The sequence below is a fragment of the Miniopterus schreibersii genome (assembly GCF_964146895.1).
Source record: "Miniopterus schreibersii genome assembly, chromosome: 1".
NCBI lineage: Eukaryota > Metazoa > Chordata > Mammalia > Chiroptera > Miniopteridae > Miniopterus > Miniopterus schreibersii.
In genome coordinates, this window is record NC_138101.1 from 91,929,631 (window position 1) to 91,956,515 (window position 26,885).

Here is a 26,885-nt window from a genome sequence, read left to right on the forward strand (position 1 = left end):
GTTCATCTGACAGATTTTGAAGTAGAGGTCACAGAAAGCTGAATTAGAGTATGAAAGCATTTATGTCTATCTGCTCATTTATTTGCTGATTAAATTTTATTGAGGTTCTACTATATAGTAAACATACGGGGTGCAAAATTTAAGAATACTCTTGGTATTTTTTGAAATATGTTTTTATTAATTTTAGAGAGAGGAGAAGGAAGAGGGATAGAGAGAAACATCAATGAGAGAAGATGAGAAACGCTGCCTCCTGCATGCCCCCTACTAGGGATTGAGTCCACAACCTGGGCATGTGCCCTGACTGGGGATTGAACTAGTGACGTCTTGGTTCATGGGTTGAGGCTGAACCACTGAGCAACACCAGCCAGGTCTCTGGTGTTCTTGGGTGTGTAATCGCCACAGTGAGAGAAATGCTGTCTTAAGCCAGCAGCATTCTGTTAGGACCCAGAGTATCAATAACACTATTAGTTGTAGCCACCTGATTCATGTCTTTATATTCTATGTGGAGGACTTTTTATAAAATGAAGACAACTAAAAGGTATGTTGAAATAACATTACAAAGAGGGTTCTAATGATTCACATCATTTTTTTCTTTCTCAAGGCTCTGTTCAGAGAATGATCTTAATCAGACCACTTACCCAGATCTGGTCTGTTGTACTTAGATCTGGATTCTTTCCTTGCTTTGTCCAAATGCTTTTAATTTCACATCCTTGTGCAGGGATGTAAGATCCTGGAGTTTTTAGTGTCATTCTTTCTTTCTATGTTTACTGAGAGTTGTCTTTGAACATGATCGAATCCCTTGAGTTCTCAGGATCCTGCTACCAGGTGTTTACTTAAGAATTGCCTTTTTTGTTCTTCTTATATCTGCCTTTTGAGTCAAATGCCTGGTGTTTTCCCCTGTGCATACTTCCCACACTCTCTTCTCAGCAGGGGTGTCATGAAGGGTCAGGTCCCCTTTATTCTGAGACTTCGCGGACATTTTGCCACTCCCTGGGTTAGTCGTAAACATTCTCATGCCCCAAAAACGGAATTTAAAGCCCAAAAGGAATAGATATATCACTACAGTAAAATCTAACATCATTTAAAACATCTTTTTCTATTAACAGGAAAAATATAAGTGAGCATGTATAGATTTAAACTAATTTGTCATTTCAGGGAAAGTTTGCGTCTGTTTCAATAGGAGCATTAAATTGCCCTAAATCTTGCTTTCTATTTTTTTACCCAGAGAGCTGTCATCGAAATTCACTGGTCCCTGAGTCAATTTACACACTTCTTTACTTTACATTTCCCCACTGCCTGTTCTAGAATGGTCTTTACACCAAAGTCACTCACAAATTTTATTGACTCACTGGTTGACTTTTTGGAACATGACACAAGCTGACAGATGTCTTACCAGCCATCCAGGGATTGTATAACACTGGCAGAAATTATTAACTTACAGAAATCAATAGCCTGAGCGTGTCATAGCACTTACTTTCAAGCACAGGTTTTATAGAAAGGAATTACATGAATTTATTTCAGATAGAAGAACAATTTACTTTTCATTATTTTATAAACATGAACTTTATAGTTTTCATTGCCATCTTTTTATCACTTCAAAACACACATTTTATGTTCTGCTGGCACAAAATTATCTACACTTCCAGTCGCCTAGTGCTCTAAAGCCCAATGCATTTAGGACAGACTGGTAAGGTTTTCTGATTCTTTCTTCAAAATTCTTCACTGAGAACAATAGGAGTAGTTATTAAAAGAATGAAGACAGGCATATATGCTCCAGTTTTTCTTAAGGGATAAAAAGTCTTCCATAAACTATAGTCTGGGCAAACAAATGATTCTAGGTGAGATTTTGGAATTGATAAAGAATTGATTGTTGAACAGCCTGCAAAAGAAGCAGTGATTCATGTAGGGTGGTATGTGTTTACTAAGAAAAACATTATCAAACTAATCTAATTTCCTTCCTTGGGCTTATTAATTCAGTTGTTCAGAAGAATGCACAAAACAGTATATTTGGGCTAAAGCAAGGCATTGGCCAAGTCTTGCAGAATACCTCTAGGTAAAGATATTGGAAGATTTAGCTGAGTGTTAATGATATTAAGTGAATGCTTGAAAGACTATATCTAGAGATTATTGTTCACTGCATCAGTGTCATCAGGCAGTTTTCATAAAAACATATATTAGGATTCTGTGCTTGACACTATTATAATCATTTTTTAAATGACTGACAGGCAAGGTGGTATAGTGTAGTTATAGTGATTAGGGCTCAGGTTCTCTGAGCTGAAATCCTGCTTATACCACTTATTAAAATGTGACTTTGGCCCTGGCAGGTTTGGCTTAGTTAGTCAGGCATTGTCCCAGACACTGGAAGGTTGCTGGTTCAATTCCCAGGAGAGGCACATGCCTGGGTTGTGGGCTTGATCCCCCTAGCAGGGGGAGTGCAGGAGGCGGCTGATAGTTGTTTCTCACATCAATGTTTTTCTCTCTCTCCCTTCCTCTTTCTCTAACAAATCAATAAAAATATGTTGGAAAAAAGTGACTTTGGGCAAATTACTGAATCTTTGTAAGCCACAGTTTTCTCATCTTTAAAATGACAATAACAATAGTATCTGCCTCATTGAGTTCTTATGAGGATTAAGTGGCATAAATCATATGAAACAATTATCAAAGCACTAACACATGGTAAATGCTCAGAAATGTTAACTATTGTTGTTAATTACTTGGACGTGGATATAGAATTCCAAGTCATCAAGCTGTAAATAGAATAAGCTAGACGAAAGAGAGTAGATATTGCATAATAGGATCTTGACTAATGGTGGATGGCCACACTTATAGCCATGTGCCCTCTCCTTAAATGACAGTATCAATGCTATTCTAAAACAAGGTAACATTTGGCAAAGTGAAGTGTTATCAGGAATGCATTCAAGACCCTGAATATATGTCCCAAAACTCAAATGACCAAGTACTGTATGTAGGATATATAAAATAAGATATACATGCAAGATTTGGGAGTTTTAATTACAGGAAAGCTCAATATGAATTAGGAGTGTGATTCAGTCACAAATAAATAACACAACCCTAGGCTGCATTAATAAAAGTATTTTGCTACCTAGAATCGAAAGTGCAAAGGTTATTAGTTATGTCATTCTTGAACTGTTTTGTTTCATTTTTGAACACCACAATTTAAATGACAGAGATAATCTGGAGTGTGGTCAAAGAATAGTGGTTAAAATGGCAAAAGAACTCAAAATCATACCACAAAAATAATACTTGAAATTATAGGATATTTAACTTGGAGACAAAGAGACATGGGGAAACAAATTAACTGGAGGGCTTAATTTGACTAAAAAAACCCCTGTCAATTTATTGATTGAATGAAAGTTTTAGGTTTTCTTTTCTTTTTAATAATTCTCAGTACATTTAGTTCAGGGGTATTTATCACATCTGTAGCACACTGTTGAATCTTTACACAAAAATATTTATCACCTGTGTAATCCTACAGTGACATCACTTTTCTTAGCCTCTACAACATCTGTGGGGGTGGGGGTGGGGCATTGTTTTCATGAACACATAGATATAGTTTAAAAGTATATGTTATGACTGATTTTCCTGTCCAGGTGTCTCTCCCTATTCTCTCCCCTCCACAGGCATATGAGAGTAACTCTTTATGGTAGAAATTTCAAGGTAAGACAGTCCATCTCAGATTGATAAAATATGGAGTGGCACTTGTTGCAGTAATGAGTTTAGTTCCCTGCTAGTATGTATGTTCAAATTCAGACTAAGTGACCACCTTGACACTGCAGAGGAAGTTTAAAGTTGACTTGAGTTGATGGAACATATCACCTATAATATCTCTTCCAGTTATTTCATTCTAAAGTATTAAATACAGGTAGTTATTGAGTATGATTCTACTGTTAAGTGTGACATTTAACACCTTACGCTAAAGATAGTTTAAAGGTACAGAGGGAAGAAATGTACTTTTTGGGATAAATATTATTCTGATTTTACATGAGCATTTGATGTGAGAAACTCTGGCTTGTAAATGTTCTTATTTTACCTACTTTTTACAGTATATGGATTTATCCATCAGTATTAAAGGGGTGAGATTATTCTTTGTTGAATATGGCCAATTTTTTAAATTCTTAGAGAAAAGTTGGCGTATCATGAATTTTTTCCTTGACTAAGAGGTCTAATAGTAATTGTGTTAATGATATCATACTTTACATTGATTTGACATGTTAACTTTTATACATATATTTTTTACATGCATTATCTTATTTAAAAATTCTCCCAGCTGACCTTTTAGGAAAATAATGAAACCGAGACTCAGTGAGGTTAAATGATGAAATTTCTTGACTAGCAAGGGGCAGAGCCAGGACCAAACCCTCATTCTTTTCACCCTGACTTTAATTCTTTTTTTTTCTTTGAGTTAATGGCTTTTGATACCAGCAATTCTATCAGTGAGAAAAGACTTTTCCCTTTGGATGGAGACAATTACCTTTCACCTTCACGGTGTCCTTTTGCTTTATTGTGAGTATATTTGTAGGACAATGCCAGCTTTGAAATGTCATGTACATCAAATTCAGAAGTTGTGCTGTACTTGAAGTGACATGATGATGTTGTAACAGTGAAGAATTGTAACCCACCCCATCATTCTTTTGACAAGGTTTTTGTAAATGCTTACTCTGACTAATATGTAGCTGGTAGATAAACAACATGTTTATATAAGAATCCTAGGAACTTAATTCAGAAGACACAGACTCCGACCTTCAGTCATCCCAGCTCTAGGAGAATTGCTGACCTTCAACAGTAAAGCTAGGATGAAGTAAAACCAAGATAACATGAAACCTGAATGATGCACACCAGACTATCGCTTGACGGGTTTTGAGCTCCTTATTGGAATGAACTGTGTTGGTCTACACATAGAGAACTTTTCAATTCTCTCCCATTGATCTCTTTGTTCTGCTTTCCCTCTCCCACCTTATAAAAATCTCTTCCTGTACTGAGATGTTAAGATGGGCTTTGGACAAGAGGCCCCCATCTTCTCAGGAGGCCAATACTTGAATAAACCTCATTTCTTTTTCACCAACCCTCTTAGGGATAATGTCTTTATAACTTATACCTAAGAAACATTTCAGAAATAAAAGTGTAGCATAAGTGGATTGAGAAGGGTCATCAGTGAGTATGGAGTCTGTGATTCAGAGGCATATCTGATGTTGTTGACATCCCCATGGCCTATGAATTCAGATAGTGCAGTGGAAGTCATAAATTGAAGAAAGAAGATCAGAGAGGGACCAGTGTTTAAATTTGCCATGCTTGTGTCTTTCAGCTTGGAAATGAATCCCCAAGAATGTGAAGAGGTTTGGTGTGACAAGTGAGAGCTATGTGACATCAGTGGCAGGATTGGAAGAATGCAAGATTAGGGAGATGGTCATTAGAGCTGAAAAATAATAAATGAATTGATAAGTGTGGATTTTTATTTTGTTTCTAGGTTTTTCTAATGTGTATAAAAATATTAATGCTTTAAAATACTAAAAAAGTATTTGGCCTCACCCCCAAAAAAACCTCTAAGTTAAAGTTTAAATGGGAAAATATCAGGGCAAATGTAGACAACACATTGAAGCATATAACTTTTTATAAAATCATATTTTCAATTGTGAAAGTAATGCAGGAAAATGGTAAAGTTATGGCCAAGAAATGATAATAACAAATAATTTGTTATTATATAAAAGTAATGAAATAAAATATTTTTAAGCTTATAATTGAGCACACAAAAATGAAGGAGAAATTTCTAGCTGCCGGAAATAAAGAGAGAACTGAAAACCAAGCAGAATGTTTAAGCCAGGGCTGCATCTGCTCTGGTAGGGAGGCCTGGAGAATTATAGTGTTGGGGCAGGAAACAGGGCCTTTGGTTGGAAGAAGGCATAGTGGAACTGAGATCCCAGCAGTGAAATGTACTCAGGAAAATTACTAGGGATCTTATCTCTGCCTGGGTTATGAGTAAAAAAAAGGTCTTGCTTGAAAAATCAAACCTTATGACTATGTTTTGAACATAATTCTCTTCCTGTGAATTGATTCTACTAACCTCATAAGGACATCAGAAAGTTAAATTTAATAAAGTATAAAATCATCTTAACCTTTAGGCATAACTTTTCTTTATAAATATGAATACATACACAATGTAAAAATAAAATATAATGTTCTTTGGTCAGTTTCAGTGTTCAAACGAAACATTTGAAGATCTGTTAGATGCATGGTTCTTAAAATCTGGACTCTCAGGACTCCTTGACAACAGGAACCTGTGTGTGTGTGTGCCTCTGTGTGTGTGTGTGTGTGTGTGTTTGGAGAGGTAATGTTTGAGCTATTTTTAGTACTTCAAAAAGTGGTCCTGTACTTAAAATGGTTTATTTGCCAGAGATAAAGTTGCATGGGCTATTAAATAAAAAATTTAAAATAATAATAAAATATATCAAAACATTGGTTTCATGGGAAAATGCTTATTAAAATTATATTTGAATATCAAAAGTTTTTAAGTCATAACATCAAGAATCTTTAAAGGCAAACACAGGACAATCCTATTGTCTTTTTATCATCAAGTTAATAATACACATAGTCTCTGTGCAGTATAAAGAAAGCCACTAGGTGATCCTGTTTGAAGATTTGAAAATATACAGAACCCTATAAAATGAGTAGTGAGTTGATGATAGAGTTATAGCCATCATCTCTGGGAGCTCTAGTATTGTTCTATTCCCACATTGAAAGGTCCACCAACAAGCTGTCAATCAGTGGTTGAGTCCATATAACTCCAGGGACCATCACCTGACAATGAAATCTGACTCGTGTCAGGCATGCCCAAGGCTCTCTTACCTAGCTTATCCTCTGCTCCTTTTTTGACAGCTCCAGAATGGAATTTATTTCCTGCATTTAATGGATTTGTCATAAACCTTAATTGAATCTTCCAGATAAAAGAAATTTAGGACAACTTCAATAGTCTAGCTTGTAGCTTTGCTGGATTCCTCAAGACCTGCATATCAATCTGGCACTCAGAAGATGGACTGGGATAATTGCAAATCAGCCTTATCAGGCCCAAAGTATAAACTCTTTTTGGTCTCTTTAAAGGATCAGACTTAAGAATTTAGAAAGAAGAAGGATTGCAGTAAAAGAATTTGTATCTGGAGGATCAAATTCTCTAACCGTTTTTCCCCCTGAAAGAATATCAGATAACTTTTAATAATCAAACTTATTATTAGGACATATATTCCTTAGGCAAGAAATGCTTTTGCAAATACCACATAATTACTTTTGAAATGACAACCAATTTAAGCTAGTTTTTAGAGTGTTTTTCCAAGTTAGAATAATCACATACACGCATACTCAAGACACAATTTTTTAAAATTTATCTTTATTGTTGAAAGTATTAGAGATGTCCGCCTTTTTCCCCATTGACCCCTTCTATCCCACCCCCACCCCCCACCCCAGACCTTCATTCAGCACACTGTCTGTGTCCATGGGTTTTCAAAATCATGTCCGACTTTAAAATTGGGCAGGACACTTGAGATATTAACTGCTATTAAACACACAAAGGTCATTTGTTGTTCAGGCTTAAGTGTCTGATCAAACATTTTCATGAACTGACAGAGAAAATTTTAGATTCATACATTAGGATCTAAAATTGTATCAAAGAGCATCTGCATCTACAAACCAAATACAATCTATTATTTCTTTCCCATGGTCGATATTTTTCCTATTATGAGTAAGAAGGAAAATAGGAGAAAACATTGGAGCTTTACAAAATAAACTATTTCTGTAAAGTGCTTGTTTTGTTGGTCTTAGAAATCTTGGGTATAATCAAATCAGTTGTATTTTTGACAGTTGTTTCTAAAGTCAAATTATGCAAAACCAAGATTTCTGGGGAATGAGAAAAACATAGAGAAATGCTAGTATCCTAGCAAAACAGAGATGATTGGTATGGAAAATTGGTATGGAAGATATAGGAATATTTTGATCTTTATGACTTTCTGAATAGGTAATTTTATTAGTGCCTTTTGTTTCAAATAAAACAGGTGTGTAAAACATTAAATTTTCAGAACAGCTTCCCCTGATTTTTTTAAAATCCATCTATCAAAGTTTCAGTGTGTTTATATTTTTTTGAAATTAAACTATCTACAATTGAGGTATCTTATTTCTGACCTTAACTAATCTTAGTCCCTAAGCTTTCACTTTTTATTTGTTTTTCTCTTCTCTTAGGAGCTATTGAATTTGTTTATAAGCAGAGAGATTTGAAGATTTAATAAAAGTATGAATTAATGATTCATTTTTCTGCTTGCAAACCTGCCTTGGTCTCTTATTAGTCTCCAATGATAAATTAACAACATGGTATTGTAATTGTCTGTTCATATGTCTGTTTCTTCTACTAAATAGCAACCTTCTCAAGGGTAGGTAACATGTTTTAATAATCTATATATTCCAGCAGGAGTATGGTGTCTGGCCCATAAAAAAATGCCTAGTAAATGTTTGTTGACTGACTATCTGAACAAATTTATAATATAGAAGAAAGATTACTTATTGTTAGTAGGTTCTTGGAATTACTTGTACGTATAGTTTTAGGAATTGAACTAGATTTGGTGAGCATAGTGGAATAAAATCAGAAAAAACAGGCTTATATCTAATTTTTAGGACCAGAATTGTGAGGAAATTTTTAAAAAGAATAAATTCTGACACATTTTTAAACTTGAATGGTCTGAAAAGTATTGGTAACAATGACATAATTAATTGTGAACAATAATATTGAAAACTGAGGTAACGATGTACTTCTAGGACTATTTGGTCAAGCCAATATAAGGTATAATTATTAGGATGATGTGCTAGATCAGTAGGGATGATTTGGGGTGCAAGGAATAGGTAACTCTGACCCACATGGGGTTAGACAGTAAGTGAATCTATTATTTCTCATAAATGGAAGCCCAGAGGCAAGATGGATCCCAGACATCAATAATGTCATCAGGACCTTGTTTCCTTTAGTTTAGTGCTGACTTTTTGTCCTCAGCATTAACTATATCTCACAGCTATTTTTTGTTAGGTACACAAGATGCTGTAGTTCCATGTATCAATTCCAGACATGATAATGTCCAAAAGAAGATAAACTGCATCTTTCCTTGGTTTCTATTTTTAAGAACTAGGATCATTTCCCCAGAATTGCTCTAAAATATATTATCTCACCCTGGCTGGTGGGGCTCAGTTTGTTGGAGTGTCGCCCCATGCACTGAAAGTTCCAGTGCAGCAAAAGTTCACAGGTTTGACTCCCCATCAGAGCATAGACCTAGGTTGTGGGTTCGATCCACAGTGGGGGCACATATGAGAAACAACCAATTGATGTTTTTCTCTCTCTCTCTCTCTCTCTCTCTCTCTCTCTTTCTCAATCTCTCTCTCTCCCTTCCCCTTGGATTAAAAAAATCAATTAAAATATTTTCTCTCATGCTTCCTTGGCCAATTTTGAGTCTCCTGCCCATTCCTAATGCAATCACTGGCTATGGTAATGGAATTATCTTTATTGGCTTGATTCAGTGGTTCTCAACCCTGGATGCACTTTAGCATCATGAAGAGATTTAAAAATTATCACTGCTTGTGCCTCATCAACATTAAATGAATCAAAATCTTGTGTGTGTGTGTGTGTGGGGGGGGTGTCCTAAGCATCAGTATTTTTAAAAAGCCCCCAGGTGATTATAATACACAGTGAGGGTTGATAACTAGGGTATTGAACACACAGTCTGAGGTGGACTGGTGACCATTATCACCAGTTACTTCTATACACAGAAAGAGGTTTTTGACCTCCCTCAGGGGGGTTTGAACTGAGATAAGAAAACTGCTTATAGTAGTCACTTCACCCAGCTTCCCTTGTGAACATCAGTACATGACAGCTGACCAGGGTTAGAATCGCCGAACTATCAACATAATTGGAATGATCAAGAATTAAACCCAGACGATGGGTGTGTTCAGTGTTGTATGCTGTAGACAATTATTTAATAATAATAAAAAAGAAACAAATTAATTGCAAAACAAACAAAAACAAACAGACAAATAAATAATGAAATCCAGGTCTTAGCTTGTCTTAGCAAATAATACTAAATTGAAACAATCAGTCAAGAATGTCCACAAAAGATGAACTAAAAATTCATACTATCTCCTCTATTTTATGTTTTAGAGAAGTATTTAGTCTATCTTTTCAGATAATCTCATGAGTCCCTTGTACCTTACACTGGCTTAGGCATCAGAAACCTGTGCAAACTGGGTCTAGTTTTATAAATTCTATAAGCTTCATTTTACTTATTTATAAAACTTGTATCAGAGAAGAGAGCTATTTCAAAAATTAAATTAGTTTATGAAAGAAAAGCATATGAGCACAATAAAAGAAGAGAATGTGAGCTGATAATGATCTGATCTGCATTTGGATGGTGATGACTAACTCATTGCTAACACTAACCCAAAGAACATGCATATTTATCTATCCTGTCTCTCCATGTTGTTCTCCCAGAACCCTCCCCCAACTTCAGCTTCTATTATCTATGTCTCTACTTTTTCTTTTCCTGTGGAACTTTTGTCTATTCATATTATTTATTTATTTATTTTAAAACCTTACCTGAGGATCTGTTTTTAATTGATGAGAGAGAGAGCAAGCGAAATTGATGTGAGAAACAAACATTGATTGGTTGCTTCCCAAATGCCCCGACAGGGGATCAAACCCGCAACCTGAGTCTATGTCCTGACTGGGAATTGAGTGAATCACCTTTCAGTGTAGGGGATGACACTCCAATCAACTGAGCCACACCAGCCTGGGATAATTGCTATATATATATATATATATATATATGGTAAATTCAAATCATATTTAAATTATAAAATTCTCCCTTCACAACTGAATTTTATTTACAAATAATGTTCAATTTGTTGACTTGTCTTTTCTCACTCTCTGGTTCTCATTGATTAAATGGGCTTATAGGCAACATATCCATTTTGCTCCTTATTTTTCCATTTAATGCTTTATTACTTTTTTTATGGATCACGTGTTTTCAGGTTGTTTTGAATGTCTACTTTTAGGATGTATTCTAAAAGGGCTCAATCCTTAAAAAAAAAAGACTGCATTTTTATCAATACAAAAATAATAACTATGACAATATAAGAGTTTGGCATTTCTGTTTTTGGCAGATTTTTCATTTTCTAGAGGACTTTTATTACTACTCCCCAACAATATCTACTCCTTGTAAATGCTGACTGCCTTTCAGTCCCTTGAGCTCCCTGTTGCTCCCTTACTTGTGAACCTTCATAGGCTGTGCCCTTTTTCTTGACTACTCCCTTTTCACTTGACTACCTAATAATCTCACCATAGCTTCTGCTTCTTAGTCAAAAAGACTTTTCTGACCTCTTGTCTTGTCCAGACATGAGGCATTCCTTCTAATGATTTCCATATCACTATAGCATTATTACACTGCAAACAATTGCTTAACTGTCCCCTTGCCTGGACTCAATACTCAGAAAAGATATAGTTGTGGCTCAGTGCATAGCATAGTGCTGGGCACATTCCCAGGTAAAATGAAAACTCTGTTCACTCTGATAACTACACTCATGTCAAAGACCTTTAGAATTAAGGATAGATGATTTTTGATCTTCAGTACATTGTTTTGTTTATAGGTTTATTTCCTTAAGATTCCCACAACAGTATCTATCTACTTTTATTACTTTTTTTTCCATGTTACTGATTTAAAACTTATATTTTTATTTTGTTTTCTTTCATTTAGTACAGCTGGTATGTTTTTTCCCTGTGTTTCTGGAGTCATCTTTTTGTAGCCCCTCTGGCTGGTAAAATTGTATTTCTTGCTTTTTCAGTACTTCAATTTTAATCCCAGCCTGCCTTTGGGAAGATTTATATTGTGTTTGCCTGCCGGGTGAGGTCTTTTGAACCTGTTGCTATTAGATGCAGTAACTTGATTTTGAGATTTCAAGTAGAGAGTTTCAGTACTAGAGTTAGCAATGTAACCTTAGAATACTTTGGCCATTCTTTAATACTTTGTCTTTTTTCTGTTCTTTCCTTGCTGAAGGCATACAGATTTTACAAATATATTGGGGCCATTGAGCAAAATCATCCAACCCAAGAATTCTCTGGGATGTTCTTCAGATGTGATTGTCCTGGGTTAATAAAATAGTGTCTTCTTTTGCTACAGACTTAAAAAGTATATTTTCCTTATACAACTTTACTCTTGTTTTCCTTAAACTATACTGCTACTTTTTAATGAACATTTTTTCTCAATATATTTTTTATTTTATTACCTCTCTATGGTTCCTTCTTTAATAGAACATTATCATATTCAAAATAATTTTATGATTATTGCCTCTTACAATATCAGAAGAGTTGAACAAAAATAGGCTAGGATGAATAAATCAGCATTTAAACCAAATTATTTGGATGACAGAATACAAAAGTTGGTGAATGAAGAAAAAGCATTTGGAGGTAATTAATTTTCAGTAAAGTACCCGGTATATGGTCTCATAAAATAATATTTTAATAAAATTTTATTTACTAAACTAATTAAATTGATAGAAATATAAAAAATTAGGTTGAAAATTGGCCCAACTCTCACAAACCAGGTAATAATAATATATATTATATGTTGAACTAGATAGCTTAGATTGTAGTTAATAGAAATGTTGAGCTTTGTATTTTTATAACTTTTTTTTATGCCCTGGAACTGGAAATAATCAATGAAAATTTTGTTTTCTATATAATTGGATAGCAATATTACTGAAACCTTGAAATTTTATGAAGTTTTTTGAACAGTTACAAATATGGTTACAGAACAAAGCAAATGTCAATTTAGAAAACTAGAATTAAAATGGAGAAGATAAAACTTCAGCTCTGACCACATATAATAAGTTAAAGAAAAGTAGAAACCATATTTCAGGTAGTTCAGGTTTTTTGTTTTTTTTTATGCTTCATCTTCTTCTTTGTGATTCCAACTAATAACTGAAGTTGGTCCCGTGCCTCCTCCACAGTCCTCTCTTTGAAAAGCTGTCCACTATGGGAACTTTAGAGAACATGTCTAGGTTGATGACTTACTCTGACATCTGCAACACTAGGCCAAAATTTAGTCTTATACCTCCATCCACTAACAGGGTATTTTTCTTTTAGTATTCTGTCTTCATACCAAACACAAAACCCTTAAATCCCCTAATGTTTTCCTTATATTTCACACTTAAGGTTTCCATTGCCCGCCACCAACTGACCTATTTCTCTGAAGTGTCTTATAGGACTGAAATCTTAAACTTATTTTTGCTTTCTTTCTTCATTATTTCTCATATCCAGTTCATTCCTCTAATGGGTCCTGTCCCTACTTCCACAATGTATTTTTCATCAGAGATATCTGTAGTTTCATAGCAACTGTCTCACCTGTAATAGTTTTATAGCAGTTTCCTTCACCCCATGCTATCATTGACTTCTTTAATCTTTCTTAACCTTTTTAAGTTATATTATCCCTATGTTCATAGCAGTGTAATTTACAATAGCTAAGATCTGGAAGCAGCCCAAGTGCCCATCAGTAGGTGAGTGGATAAAAAAGCTGTGGGACATTCACACCATGGAATACTATGCAGCTGTAAAGAAGTGTCATACCCTTTGGGACAGTATGGATGGACCTGGAGAATATTATACTAAGTGAAATAAGCCAGGCAGAGAAAGACAAACATCACAGGATCTCACATATATGGAATCTGAAGAACTTAATAAACTGATGAACAAAATAGATTCAGTGACATGGAAACATGTATCAGACTGACGAATCTCAGAGGGAAGATGGGGGTAGGTGGGGAGAGATTAACCAAATAATTTATATACATATATGCATAACACAAGGTCACAGACAATAGTGTGGTGAGGGACTGGGAAAGGGAGTGGGTGTAGGGTGGAAGGGGTCAATGGGGAGAAAGGGGACCTGTAATATTTAAAAAAAAAAGAAAGAAATAAACATTTTTTCTGACATTACAAAAAAAATAAAAAGAGAGGGACCAAAATATATCTTTCAGAATGGTAAGCATTAAATAGTAATATATATATGGTAGGCACTTCTGTTTTAGCCTAATTATTTGGAGCTATTGATTTTCCTCCTGATCTTCTTTAAGTGAGTAAAATTTATGTGTATGTGTTAAAATTGTCAGTTTTGTAACAAGGAGGTGATTTGGAAGAATTTATGGCAAGTATTGTGAAAATTTGAGAAATTTCTAAAAGGCACAGTGAAGATAGACTTGGACTGAAGGAAGTACTGATTTGTTAAAAAGAAAACCACATTCCCTAAATGGCACCACTCTTGCTAAAAGCCCATGATACTAGATTTAATACCTGATCTAACTGAAGTTTCTCACCCTTACCAGAAATGTAATGTTAACCAATCAGTCAAGCACCAGTAAGGAAATCTGTCCCTTGGTCTCTTTCTGTTCCCCAAAAGAAGAGGAGGCAATCTGCATGATAAAACCCTCATCTTTCTCTCCAGTGCTCCAAAAGATGATGTCCTGGCTTAAAAATAATACTTTATTTTCTTTTGTTAATATCCATAGCTCCTTTGCTCCACACTTCTTCCTATAAAAAGCCTTCCATTTGTACAACCCCTGGGAGTGTATTTCCAGTTGCTAGATGGAATGATCCCCTATTCATGAATAACTTAATTAAATCAATTAGATCTTCAAATTCATTTGGTTGAATTTTGTTTTTTTAACAGAGGTAAAAGAAAGAACTGAGGAAAGTAAGTGGGCTTCCTTCCACAGAAAAGTGCAATGAGCCACTAAAATCAGACCAGCAAAGGCTGGGAACATGGATTTGGGGAAGCAAGCAGCAAACCAAAGACTCTGGGGACTTTATCAGAGCTTACGTCATGGTAGGGGGTACGAAGGTGTTTACCCTGAAGCTTTAGTTGGCAGTGAGGGTGGGAATGTAACCCTGGATTTACTGTGAAGGGCTAGTAGTAATGAGAATGAATAAGGCAGGTGTGAGAGGAGGCTCTTCCTCAGCTACCTTCAATCTGCTGTAGCAAATGTTGAGTTTTCATTTTCAGTGCAATAAACATAACTGGGACAAGGTGACACCAATGAACTGGCTGAGTAGCCCTGGGAAGAACGCAGGTGGTGGCTGACTTTGGCTTGCACCTCCTGGGAGGCCCCAGGGCCAGTGCACCCAGTAAACAGTTTCAAACCACATTGATGCACCCAATCACCTCCACGAGCAACACACTCAAGACGGGGCTTACTCAGTGGGCCCTAGAGTCCTGCTGAAGTAAGCCCTGTTCTGTGGTGGGGGCCACTGCACAGCTGAGCTTCCACAGTGGTCACAGCCAGTTCTTGTAGCTGACAGACCTGAGGGTAAATTCCTCCAGTGACACGAGAACAGCAATCTAGGCTCGACTCCACAGGAGGGAGCATACAGGCCACACAGAGTGGGGGCACACCTGGAGTGCCCAGTTTGGGTGTGCCACTGGACCCTATAAGACACATGCTACATTAGGTCACTCTGCCAAGCCTGGGAAATGCAGCAGCTCCAGCTAATACATAGAAACAACACAGAGAAGCTGCCAAAGTGAAGAGACAAAGAAACATGCCCCAAATGAAAGAACAGAACAAACCTGCTGAAATAGAACTAAACAAAGTGGAGACAAGCAGAGTTTAAATCACATGCTATAAAGATGCTCAATGAACTGAAGGGAAGAGTAGATGAACTTAGAGAGAACTTCAATAGCAACAGCATAAAAAAAATGACATGAAAACCATAAAAAAATAAAAGCAGTCAGAAATCAAGGATACATGAACAGAAATGAAGAATAATTTACAGGGAATCAACAATAGAGTAAATGAAACCGAGAATCAAAACAGTGATTTGGAATATAAGGAAGCAAAAAACACCTAATTAGAGCATCAGAAAGAAAAAAAATTCCCCCCAAAATGGATGAAAAAGGTGAAGGGATTAAGTACAAATTAGGAGTTACAGAATAATCATGGGATGTAAAGTATAGCATAGGGAATATAGTCAGTAATATTCTAATAACTGTGTATGGTGTCAGATGGGTATGACGTGTATTGGGATGATCTCTTAGTAAGTTATATAATGCCTAATCTCTGGGTTGTACACATAAAACTAATATAATATTGTGTGTCAAGTATAATTGAAAAAATAAAATAAAATGTATAAAAATGGTGGAAAACCTCTATTTTATCAAATCTAACAGAGAGCAGAAAATAGAAAACTACATACTGACATAATTTATGAATGTAGATACAAATTTTAAAATATTATTTTTAATAGCATTAAAATAGAAATTAGCTGCATATATTTTATGATATAATTGATATAACGGTGTAAGTTTAAGGTGTGTAAGGTGTTGGTTTGATACATTTATATGTTACAATATGATTACTACAGTAGAATTAACTAATACTTTTATCATGTTCTGTATTACTTTTTTTTGTTTTTTGTTTTGAGAAGAGTTAAGATTTAGTCTCTTAGCAACTTTGAAGTTTAGAATGTAGCTATATATTAAATAAATACTATAATGAGATCAAGTAGTGTTCATATATGGTGCAATGTAATTCAGTATTAGATTTGCACAAACACTTTCTAAGGACTGTAGGAAGACTTGAGTACATGTGGGGCATGTAAAATACCTAGAATAAACTTAACCTTTTTTTGACATGATTTTTAATATTCTCTTATGTGGCAATACTTAAGGAAAAGCAAACATTTGCTGAATATTCCCTTTGTACTAGAGACTTCACAGGTACGATATCATTCAATCTTCTTAAAAGTTATCAAGATGGGCATTATCATGTCTCTAAACTGAGGGAAATGAAGCTTAGAAAGGTTAATTAAACTTACCTTAAGTAATGTTTGTCAGATCTTGGGCTTGATTTTGCCCTCCTTAGAAGTTACATTAACAGGTTTGCTTGTTAATGTTTCAGAGATGCTGGCAGAAGATATTCCACTCTTGGGTCAAAGATTAAAGTAAAGACCTTACTACTCATGGCACATGAACATCAGTGTGTTTGTATTGTTTTTTCCTCCACTGAAGTCCTATGGAGGGTTGGGGGACAAAAGATGAGCTACATAGTAGGTTTGGGTTAAAACTGAAGAATGCTGAGCTTGAGGAATCTACCACTTTTAAGGCAAGAGTAAGCATGTCTGTTCTTTGTTGGAGCCGTGTAGAGGAGGCTTTGCTTCATCTTTCAAAGTTACCAGCTGCATAACAACCCTAAGTAATGGGTTGGGTAAAAGAGTAGTCAGGACCTTGCAGTCTTGGCATACCCAGCAAGATGTGCCAAAAAGGTGGAGGTCCAAGGATGACTGTTTTTCCCAACAACCTTTACCTCTAAGGTTACTCACCTCAACTATCTAAGGTATGTGATAAAAATAATTTTTGTTTAAGTATGTATGTTGATTTTTTTAAAAAATAAAAAGGAATATTCAGTCTTGTGTATATTGATTTTGTAAAGTCATAAGACAACTCAAATATTTAAAAAAACAAATAATTTTGAAATTTTCTTGACAGTTCCTGACTGTGTCAAAAAGGGATGTCTAGGCTCATTTTAAAGAAAACAAAAAAATTTGAAAAAAAGTATAAAATTAATTTTATACTTTGGTATGCAATGATGTTCAAACTCAAACCAGTGGCTAGAGCACAATATTTAAGAATAAATGGGCATGTGGCAGGGTCTAGATTTAGCATAGCTCACTTTTTAGACAGGCAATATGTCCATTTCAGTAAGCAATATGCTCTCTGACACCTTTCCTAATATAATGTACAAGGGACTTTTCAGGCAGCAAGTCCTTCTTTTGGGCCCAAATCAATTTCTGCAGCTTTTTTATTTATCTTATTAAAAAGAAACACCCCTTTCCCTTTGAAAGAAGTATCAAATTAGCAACTCAGAGACTAGTATAGCCAATAAAAATAAATTCGTCATTGTTGGAAAACTACACAAAGTAGAACAGAGAGCTAAGATTTGCTCATTGGAAGCTCTTAGAAACTAGTATGTTTAGAATGGTGTTTCTCTTTCTCTCAGCTTTGTGTGAGAAGCAGTAACATCTGTCCTGCTGTTGGGCCCAGAGCCTGTCATATGACTTATTTTGTCTGCTCAAATAAGCCACTTTGCTGAGGCAGGAGTTTGTCTGCTTATCATTTCTACTTTGCAACTAGCATTAGTCCTTTATCCAATCTTCACTTTCTAGTTGCTGGCTCTTGATGGCTCGAGTAACAGCTCTAATGCAATTTCTGGGTTGCTGTTTGCATTTAATAGGTATTAAATTAAATGTGCAATTGGTCGACTGGAGATAAAAGTATCATTGAGCTTTTGGCAAAAAAGCGGAAACATATATTACATTCCAATGGGAAAACTATTAGCTTTAATAACTGGATATGAATTGTTGGCATTTATTATCCTTGTCAGTATGCTAATGCTCATTAGATTTTTAATGAGAGGATGGTAATAAAAACATGGCATAGAGTTAAAAATGGATATTAATTAGAGTATTAAAATGTCCTTATTTATGTAGTTGTGAAAAGAAAACCTTGTAACTGAAGAAACACTTTGATAATAAAATAATTTCCTCACTTCATTCCTTTTCCCTTCTACCTCTATTAACATATTATACATATAGAGAAACAGAAAAATTGGTAAATAACCACTTATGGGGAATCTTTATACATGTCCCTTGTGACAGTCAGGTAATATAGATATGGTGCCAGACAAATACAAATTTTAGCTATGGATAAACAGAACCATAATGTAGCATTATATACTTTTATAAATGGGAAAACATACAGATTATAAGTGCTTCTCTCTTAAGAGGCTCTATAGTAGGCTCAGGGTAGTAAATAACAAATAATAAAGTTGCCAAGCTTTAAATTCTGGCCTCTCTACTCACTGGCCATGTTATTTATACTCTCTGAACTTTCACTTTCTTATCAATAAAATGAGAGTAACAGTGAAGTGGGATAGTCTATGTCAAGTATTCTGCATATCCCCTAGCACAAGTTAGCTGTTATTATTTTTAATCAAGTAAACTAAGAGTAGGGGCATGTTTATTTCTTTATTTGTTTATTTTTATAACACTTTATTGAATTTATTGGGGTAACAATGGTTAATATGAACATATAGGTTCCAGGTGTGGATGTCTATGTTACAAGATCTGTATATTGCTCTATGTGCCCACCACCCAAAGTCACATCTTCTCCTGTCACCACACAACTTCAGTCTCTAGATCTTTTAAGCACTTTCATCAAGTCTATTCATTGTGGCACAGTTTGCTAAAGCCTATGGATCCTGGGCATCCACATTTCAAGCATGTCTTTTCAGGTTCCTTTAAATAAATTAAACTCAATGACCTTTACCGAGAGCCATCTTCTGAGGCTTGTGCCAGGAGTATGTAATGCAAAGATGAATGAGAAATAGCCTCTGCCTTCAAGGAGACAATTACTACTAGTAACAAAAGCGGTAATTTGGATTTTGTTCAGCTTTTACTGAAAACTCAGATTTGTTTGTTTAAATAAAAAGTGTCTTTATCAGTCACTATTTATTTTATATTTGGGCAGCATATACGTAATTATATAGTCTTGCATTTCTTAGAAATGACTCAGTGTCATTTCTTTTTTCACTATGGCACATTTCAAAGAGGCAAATGTACAAAGAAAACTAATGTGTTCTTATTCTTCAGAATAGAATGATGAATGGGGAAATATTTTAATAATAGACTTTATTTTTTAAAGCAGAATTTTTTCACAGCAAAATTAAACCAAAGGTAAAGAGATTTCCCATATACTTCCTGCCCCCAAACATGCATAGCCTCCCCCATTATCAATATCTCTTACCAGACTGGCATATTTATTACAACTAAGGAGCCTCTATTGATAAGCTATTATAACATAATATACCTTAGGGTTCACTCTTGGTGTACATTCTATGGGTCTGGACTAATATATAATGACACATATCCACTATTACAGTAATATACAGAGCAGCTTCACTGTCCTGAAAATCCTCTGTGCTCTGCCTATTTATCCATTACTCCCTCCAGTTCCTGGAAACCACTGATATTTTTACTGTCTCCGTAGTTTCTCCTTTTCTAGAATGTCATACAGTTGGGATCAGACAGGTTGTCACGTTATCAGATTGGCTTTTTTCATTTAGTAATATGCATTTCAGTTTTTTCCATGTCTTGATAGTTCATTTTCTTCAGCTCTGAATAATATTCCGTTTTCTGGCTGTACCACAGTTTATTTATGCATTACCTATGAAGCATTACCTCTTTCAAGTTTTGGCAATTATGAATAAAGCTGCTACAAACACCTATGTTCAGATTTTTGTGTGGACATAGTTTTCAGCTCTTTGGGATAAATACCAAGGATTGTGATTGCTGGATAGTATGATATGAGTATGTTTAATTTTGTAAGAAACCACCAAACTGTCTTCCAAAGTGGCGGTACCATTTTGTATCCCCGCAAACAATGAATGAGAGTTTCTGTTGCTCTACATGCTTGTCAGCATTGGTTGTTGTCAGTGTTCTGGATTTTGGCCATTTTAATAGGTGTGTGATAGCATTTGATGTTTTCATTTGCATTTCCCAGGTGACATATCACATGGAATATCTTTTCATATGCTTATTTACCATCTGCGTATCTTCTTTGTTGAAGATAAATGGGAAAATTCTGAATGCTTACATAACTATGCCTTTGTTAACAGCTTTAGCCTAAGCTAAGTTTTCGTTTCGGTATATGTAACAGATTGGCAACACTAAGTTCCCAGCTGCTCATAATATCAATTGCTCAAGCTCAGATTCTGGGGTCAGACATACCTATGATTAAATCTGGATCTTCCACTTACAGTTGGACAATGGGAAAATTGTCTAATTTAGTTGTCCTCAGTTTCTGCATCTGTAAATGGGATAACAACACTTCACAAAGTGGGTGTGGGAGTTTGATAAGACTACGTATGAAAAATGCTTGGAACAGTCCCTGGCACATAGCAAGGGCTGTGAGAGTTCATTAAAAGAAAATGATTCCTTTTTTGCTGTTTTTTGTTTTTTGTTTTTTTTTTTAAATGTGACAAGCAAAGTTTCAATGATTGAAGGGTCCTTCTCAAAATAATTTGTTTTTAATTCCTCATACTTTAGACCAATTTAGAGGTCATGAAATAAAATGGTATAATAGTGTAAGACAGAAATATTTATTGAAAATGTAATATTGACTAATCTTTTTATGTAGCCCACAATTTACACTGCATGATTTTTAAGTTGGACAGGAATATTAACAAGTAATATTTGAAATCTCGAAAGACCAATGTATGAAACCTTTATGAAAGCATATGGTGCTGAGTCAAAAGGATGAGAGTATTTTAGCGAATTCTAACAGCAGTGTTTATTAAACAGAAGGAATGATCACATAAGATATTTAAGTGTTTCTTTCTAAATGCACTAATAACCGCTGAAAGTTTTGAATGATTTTTATCAATAGAATTGGATACTTTAAAATCTAAATTTATCTTTTCAACATCACCTATGGCTCTCCTCCCTGGATTCTAGCTATATTGCTATTTGCCATGGCTCTTGTCCACTAATCCACACTCCATATACCTGTGAAAACTCCCATCCAATCTTTTGAGATACCTTCTGGAAGCCTTAGTGGATATAGTCCTCTCATTACTCCTGGTAGACTAGAACTCCATATAAGTTGTCAATTGTATGGACTAGCTACTAGTGTATTACAGATTTACCATGTTCCGAGCATTATAGTCAGGATTCATGTATTTCCTTATTTTTCCTTGAAAGACCCTTCAAGAACAACTTGAAGTCAGGGCTAGACTCATCCATCTGGATAGTTATAATCTTATAAAGAGCACTGACTTTTTCTTTAAGGTGCAGAAAGAATACTGGAGCCAAACTGATATATAGTACTTATTCACGTGTAGGAAAACCATTATGGGCATATAACTTACATATATAGGAGTAAGATACGGTCCCCAACCATGAAGAACTTCACATTCTAGGAAGAAATACAAAGTAAACAATTGTTAAGTTGAAACATGAAAATTACCATTTTTGTACATAAAGACTGATCAAGTACAAACAATTTCATATGATTTGACTTCACATTATATAATGCAATAATCCAGGATGTAAAAGCATCTAAATGTTTGCTTTAGGAACTTAATGAAAATAAGAATAAGAGAAATGCTTCTATATTTCATAATGCAATTATCTATTTTACAACTGTATAAATTGAACAATAAAGATTTATTTAGTATGAAAAATGTTATTTATTTTAAGGGAGGAACATAAACTCTGAAACAATAGTGTTTAGATTATATAAAGGTAGAAACTACATTGAAGGAAGTGTTTTATGTCAAATGTTTGTTACAAAAGATATATAGGTTGAAATAGTCATTTGCTATTATATTTCTTCCTAATATGCTACATATTGAACTTTAGTGAATTTCAGGGGACAGTCATTTTTCAAGGACTATTATTTTACACACACACAAATAAATTTTATATGTATATATAAATTTTTAAAATTTAAGGGAGCAATACCATAAGAATTTCTGATTTTCCCTGGGTAAAAAAGTAGGTTAAGCATTTAAAGTAAAATGTTGTGTCTAATGTATTTATGAGCACATTTCTTCACATATCATCAATTCCTTAATGTTATTTAATATACTTTAGATAAAGATAATATTTAAATAAGAAGACAATGGAAGTGAAATGAATTGTTGTCTTTCTAATACAGTTAAAACAAAACCTGACCAAGGTTATAGTAGAATATTTATGGAGGATACTGAATGTCAGTAAGATAGAAGATGACAAGTGGAATGTCCAGAGATTAAAATGTTACAAAAGTAGTAATATTATAAGTCTTTTAAAATTTGATTAATGCAGTGAAGATGAAAATTCTTGTTACAGAAAGGAATAAAAAATAGAACAAGCATCTCAAATAAGTGCTTAGTTTTATTCATTCCAATGCACATCAATGAATATAATCAAATTTTAAAGACTGTACATTTTATTAGATGACTAAAAAGATGATAAACAGGCCTTTAATCTCTTGTATTTCATGGAATATGCTAAGTAAATAACATTTGAAAAACAGGCAACTATAATTTTAATAACAGCAGACTAAACAGACTTACAAGAAGAGGCATAGATAGAGGCTCAATGAAATGGAAGTGAAAATAATTTGGCTTCACTTCATCTTTCTTTTGAATAACTTTGTGGTCTTGGGCCAGTGGCTTAAAACCTAAACTCTCTCAGCTGCTACTTACTCATCTTATTCTAAATATTGCAAAGATAAATGTAATATAATTTTATATAGTAGTCCGACCAATTTCAGAGGGAGGGCAGGGGTAGGGAGTGGGAGGTGGGGACAGATTAATTAAAGAAGTTAGATGCATAAATGCATGATTTATGGACACAGACAAAAGTATGGAGAAGGACTTTGGGGACTGGGGGTGGGGGTGGATGCTGGGTGCAGGGGATCAATAGGAGGAAAAGAGGGGACATTTATAATATCTTCAACAATAAAGATAAATTAAAAAAATAAATAGAGGAAGATTGCAGACTGAGTGGAAGTGACACTGACACTCTCCCAGGACCAAATTGGAATTACAACTAAAATAGAGAAAAACCATCCTGAATAATCAGCTGCAACTAAAGACTAGCTAGAGAGCACTCTCATAAACAAGGACCTAAAGTTGAGACTGCATAGAGACTGGTAAGAAGTGTGGAGGGGCGAGATGGCTGGCTGGGCTCCCACAGGCAGCAGCTGAAAGTCCTAAAGGATATCTCAGCTGTGGGGGGGTTCCTACTGAGGACTCTGAGGGCTAAACCCAAGGCTGGGCTTCCCAGCCAAGAGCACCAGAACTAAAAAGATGCCCACATGACAACTGGCTGTGCAAAGCAGCTGGGTTTCTGTCTGCCAGGGAGAAATGGCTGGAAATGCAGGCACCCTCTTAAAGAGCCAATGCACAAAGTTTCATGTGCTATCACTCATCTTGTGCTCTGGCAGAGGGAGGGCAGAGTGGACTTGAGCTGTGTGAGGAGAACCTAGGGTTGTGGGCTCTGGAGATAAAGCTCGGAGGGTGCCCACCTGGATTCCTGTGCTGAGTTTTTCCCTCATTCAGCGGAGGACATTTTTCTCAGGCAGGCATTTATTTTCCAAGCAGCCTTTGCCTGGAGATGAAGCAATTTGCCCACCCTGCTGCAAAAACTCTTGCCTACCCCATGGAGTTTTTACAGTCTGAGGCTCATTAAGAGAATTAGATTAATCAGCTTGCACGCAGAGGTAGACTTCAGAGTTCTTTGAGTCTTTGCCTGACCGGCTTCTGGACCCCACCCTTGGAAAAGCAGACTTTTGTGTGCATCTCGGTCCTGTACAAATGCACCTGGCCCCAGCAGAGGGGACCTGAAAATAAGGGTTGTTGATAGCTCCAAACAGCGTACTCAAGGCCAGTCACAAACTGTCTGACATTGGCCTGTATAAGAGACCCTCCAAAAAGACTGAGAGTCCTTGCAGACACATAGAAACAAACCCAAACAGGTAGCCAAAGTGGGGAGAAAAAACAACAACAAGCCCCAAATAAAAGAACAAAAGAAGTCTCCAGAAACAAAGCTAAATGAAATGAACATAAGCAATCTATCAGATATAGAGTTCAGAATACTAATTGTAAGAATGCTCAACAGCATGAAAAAAGATATGGAAACTATGAAGGAAATGAAGAATGACATAGCAGAAATAAAGAATACATTGGAAGGAATAAATAGCAGATTAGAGGAAGCTGAGGATCAGATCAGTGAATTAGAAGACAGGGTAGAAAAAATAACTCAATCGGAGATCCAAAAAGAAAAAAACAAAAAACAGGAGGACAGTTTAAGGGAGATGTGGGACAACGTGAAATGTAACAATATTCACATTTTATGAATGCCATAAGAGGAGGAGAATAAGCAAGGGGGTAGAGAATTTGATTGAAGAAATAATGGCAAAAAGATTCCTTAACCTGGTGAAGGAAAAAGTCACACAAGTTCAGGAGGCACAGAGAGTCCCAAGCAAGAAGAATCCAAAGAAGCCCACACACAGACACATCATAATTAAAATGCCAAGAATCCAGAACAAGGAGAGAATCTTAAAGGAAGTTAGAGAAAAGAAATCTGTTACCAAAAAAGAGTCCCGATAAGGCTGTCAACTGACTTCTCGTCAGAAACTCTACAAGCCAGAAGGATATGGCTTGAAGTATTCAAGGTAATGAAAAGCAAGGATCTGAAACCAAGACTACTATATTCAGCAAGACTATCATTCAAAATAGATGGTAAAATAAAGAGCTTCCTAGACAAAAAAAAAAAAAAAAAGGCTAAAGGAGTTTATCACCAGCAAACCAGCATTGCAAGAAATGTTAAAGGAACTGCTGTAATTAGAAGTAGAAATAAAGAGACAGAAACAGAGGCATAAAGAATTAAAATGTCAATAGATAAGTATCTATCAGTAATAACCTTAAATATAAATGGATTAAATGCTACAATAAAAAGACATAGAGTGGCTGAATGGAGAAGAAAACATGACCCAAATATATGTTGTCTACAAGAGATCCACCTCAGAACAAAAGATTCACAGAGGATGAGAGTGAAGGGATAGAAAAAAAATTTCCATGTAAATGGAAATAAAAAAAAAAAAAAGGTGGGGTAGCAATACTCATATTGGACAAATTGACTTCAAAAGGAAGTGCATAATGAGAGACAAGAAAGGTCACTATATAATATTAAAAGGATTAACCCAACAACAAGATATAACCCTGATAAACATATTCAACCAATATAGGAACACCCAAATCTATAAAAAAATGTCCTAAAGGACTTTAAGGGAGAAATCAACAACAATACAGTAATACTAGGGGACTTTAACACCCCATTGACTTCACTGGATAGGTGTTCCACGCAAAAACTCAACATGGAAACAGTGATCCTAAATGACACACTGTATCAGTTGGATTTAATTCACATTTACAGAACACTTCACCCCAAAGCTACAGAATATACATTCTTCTCAAGTGCACATGAGACATTGTCAAAGATAGACCACAAATTAGGACACAAAACAAGTCCCAACAAGTTCAAGAAGATTGAAATCATATCAAGCATCTTCTTAGATCACAATGGCATGAAATTAGAAATCAACTACAATAAAACACTAAAAAACATTCAAACACATGAGGGCTAAATAGCACCATTTTAAACAATGAATGGGCTACCAAAGAGATCAAGAAAGAAATTAAAAACTTCCTGGAAACAAATGAAAATGAACACACAACAACCCCAAATCTATGGAACACAATGAAAGCAGTCCTGAGAGGGAATTTCATAGCACTCCAGGCCTACCTCAAAAAACAAAAAAACCTTCTAATAGGTTCTCTAATCCTACAACATAAATAATTAGGAAGAGAAAAGAAAAGCTCACAGTAAGTAGAAGGAAAGAAATAATAAAAATCAGAGTAGAAATAAATGACATAGAGACTAAAAAAATAATACAAAAGTTCAATGAAACCAAGAGCTGGTTCTTTGAAAAGATAAACAAGACTGATGAACCTTTAGCCAGACACACCAAGAGACAAAGTGAGAGGACCCAAATAAACAAAATCAGAAGTGAAAGAGGTGAAGTAACAACTGACCCAAGAGAAATACAAAGGATTGTAAGAAAATATTCTGAACAACTATTTGACGACAAGCTGGACAACCTGGATGAACTCGACAAATTCCTAGAAAAATACAATCTTCCAAAACTCAATTAGGAAGAGTAAGAAAACCTGAATAGGCCAATAACTGCTGATGAAGT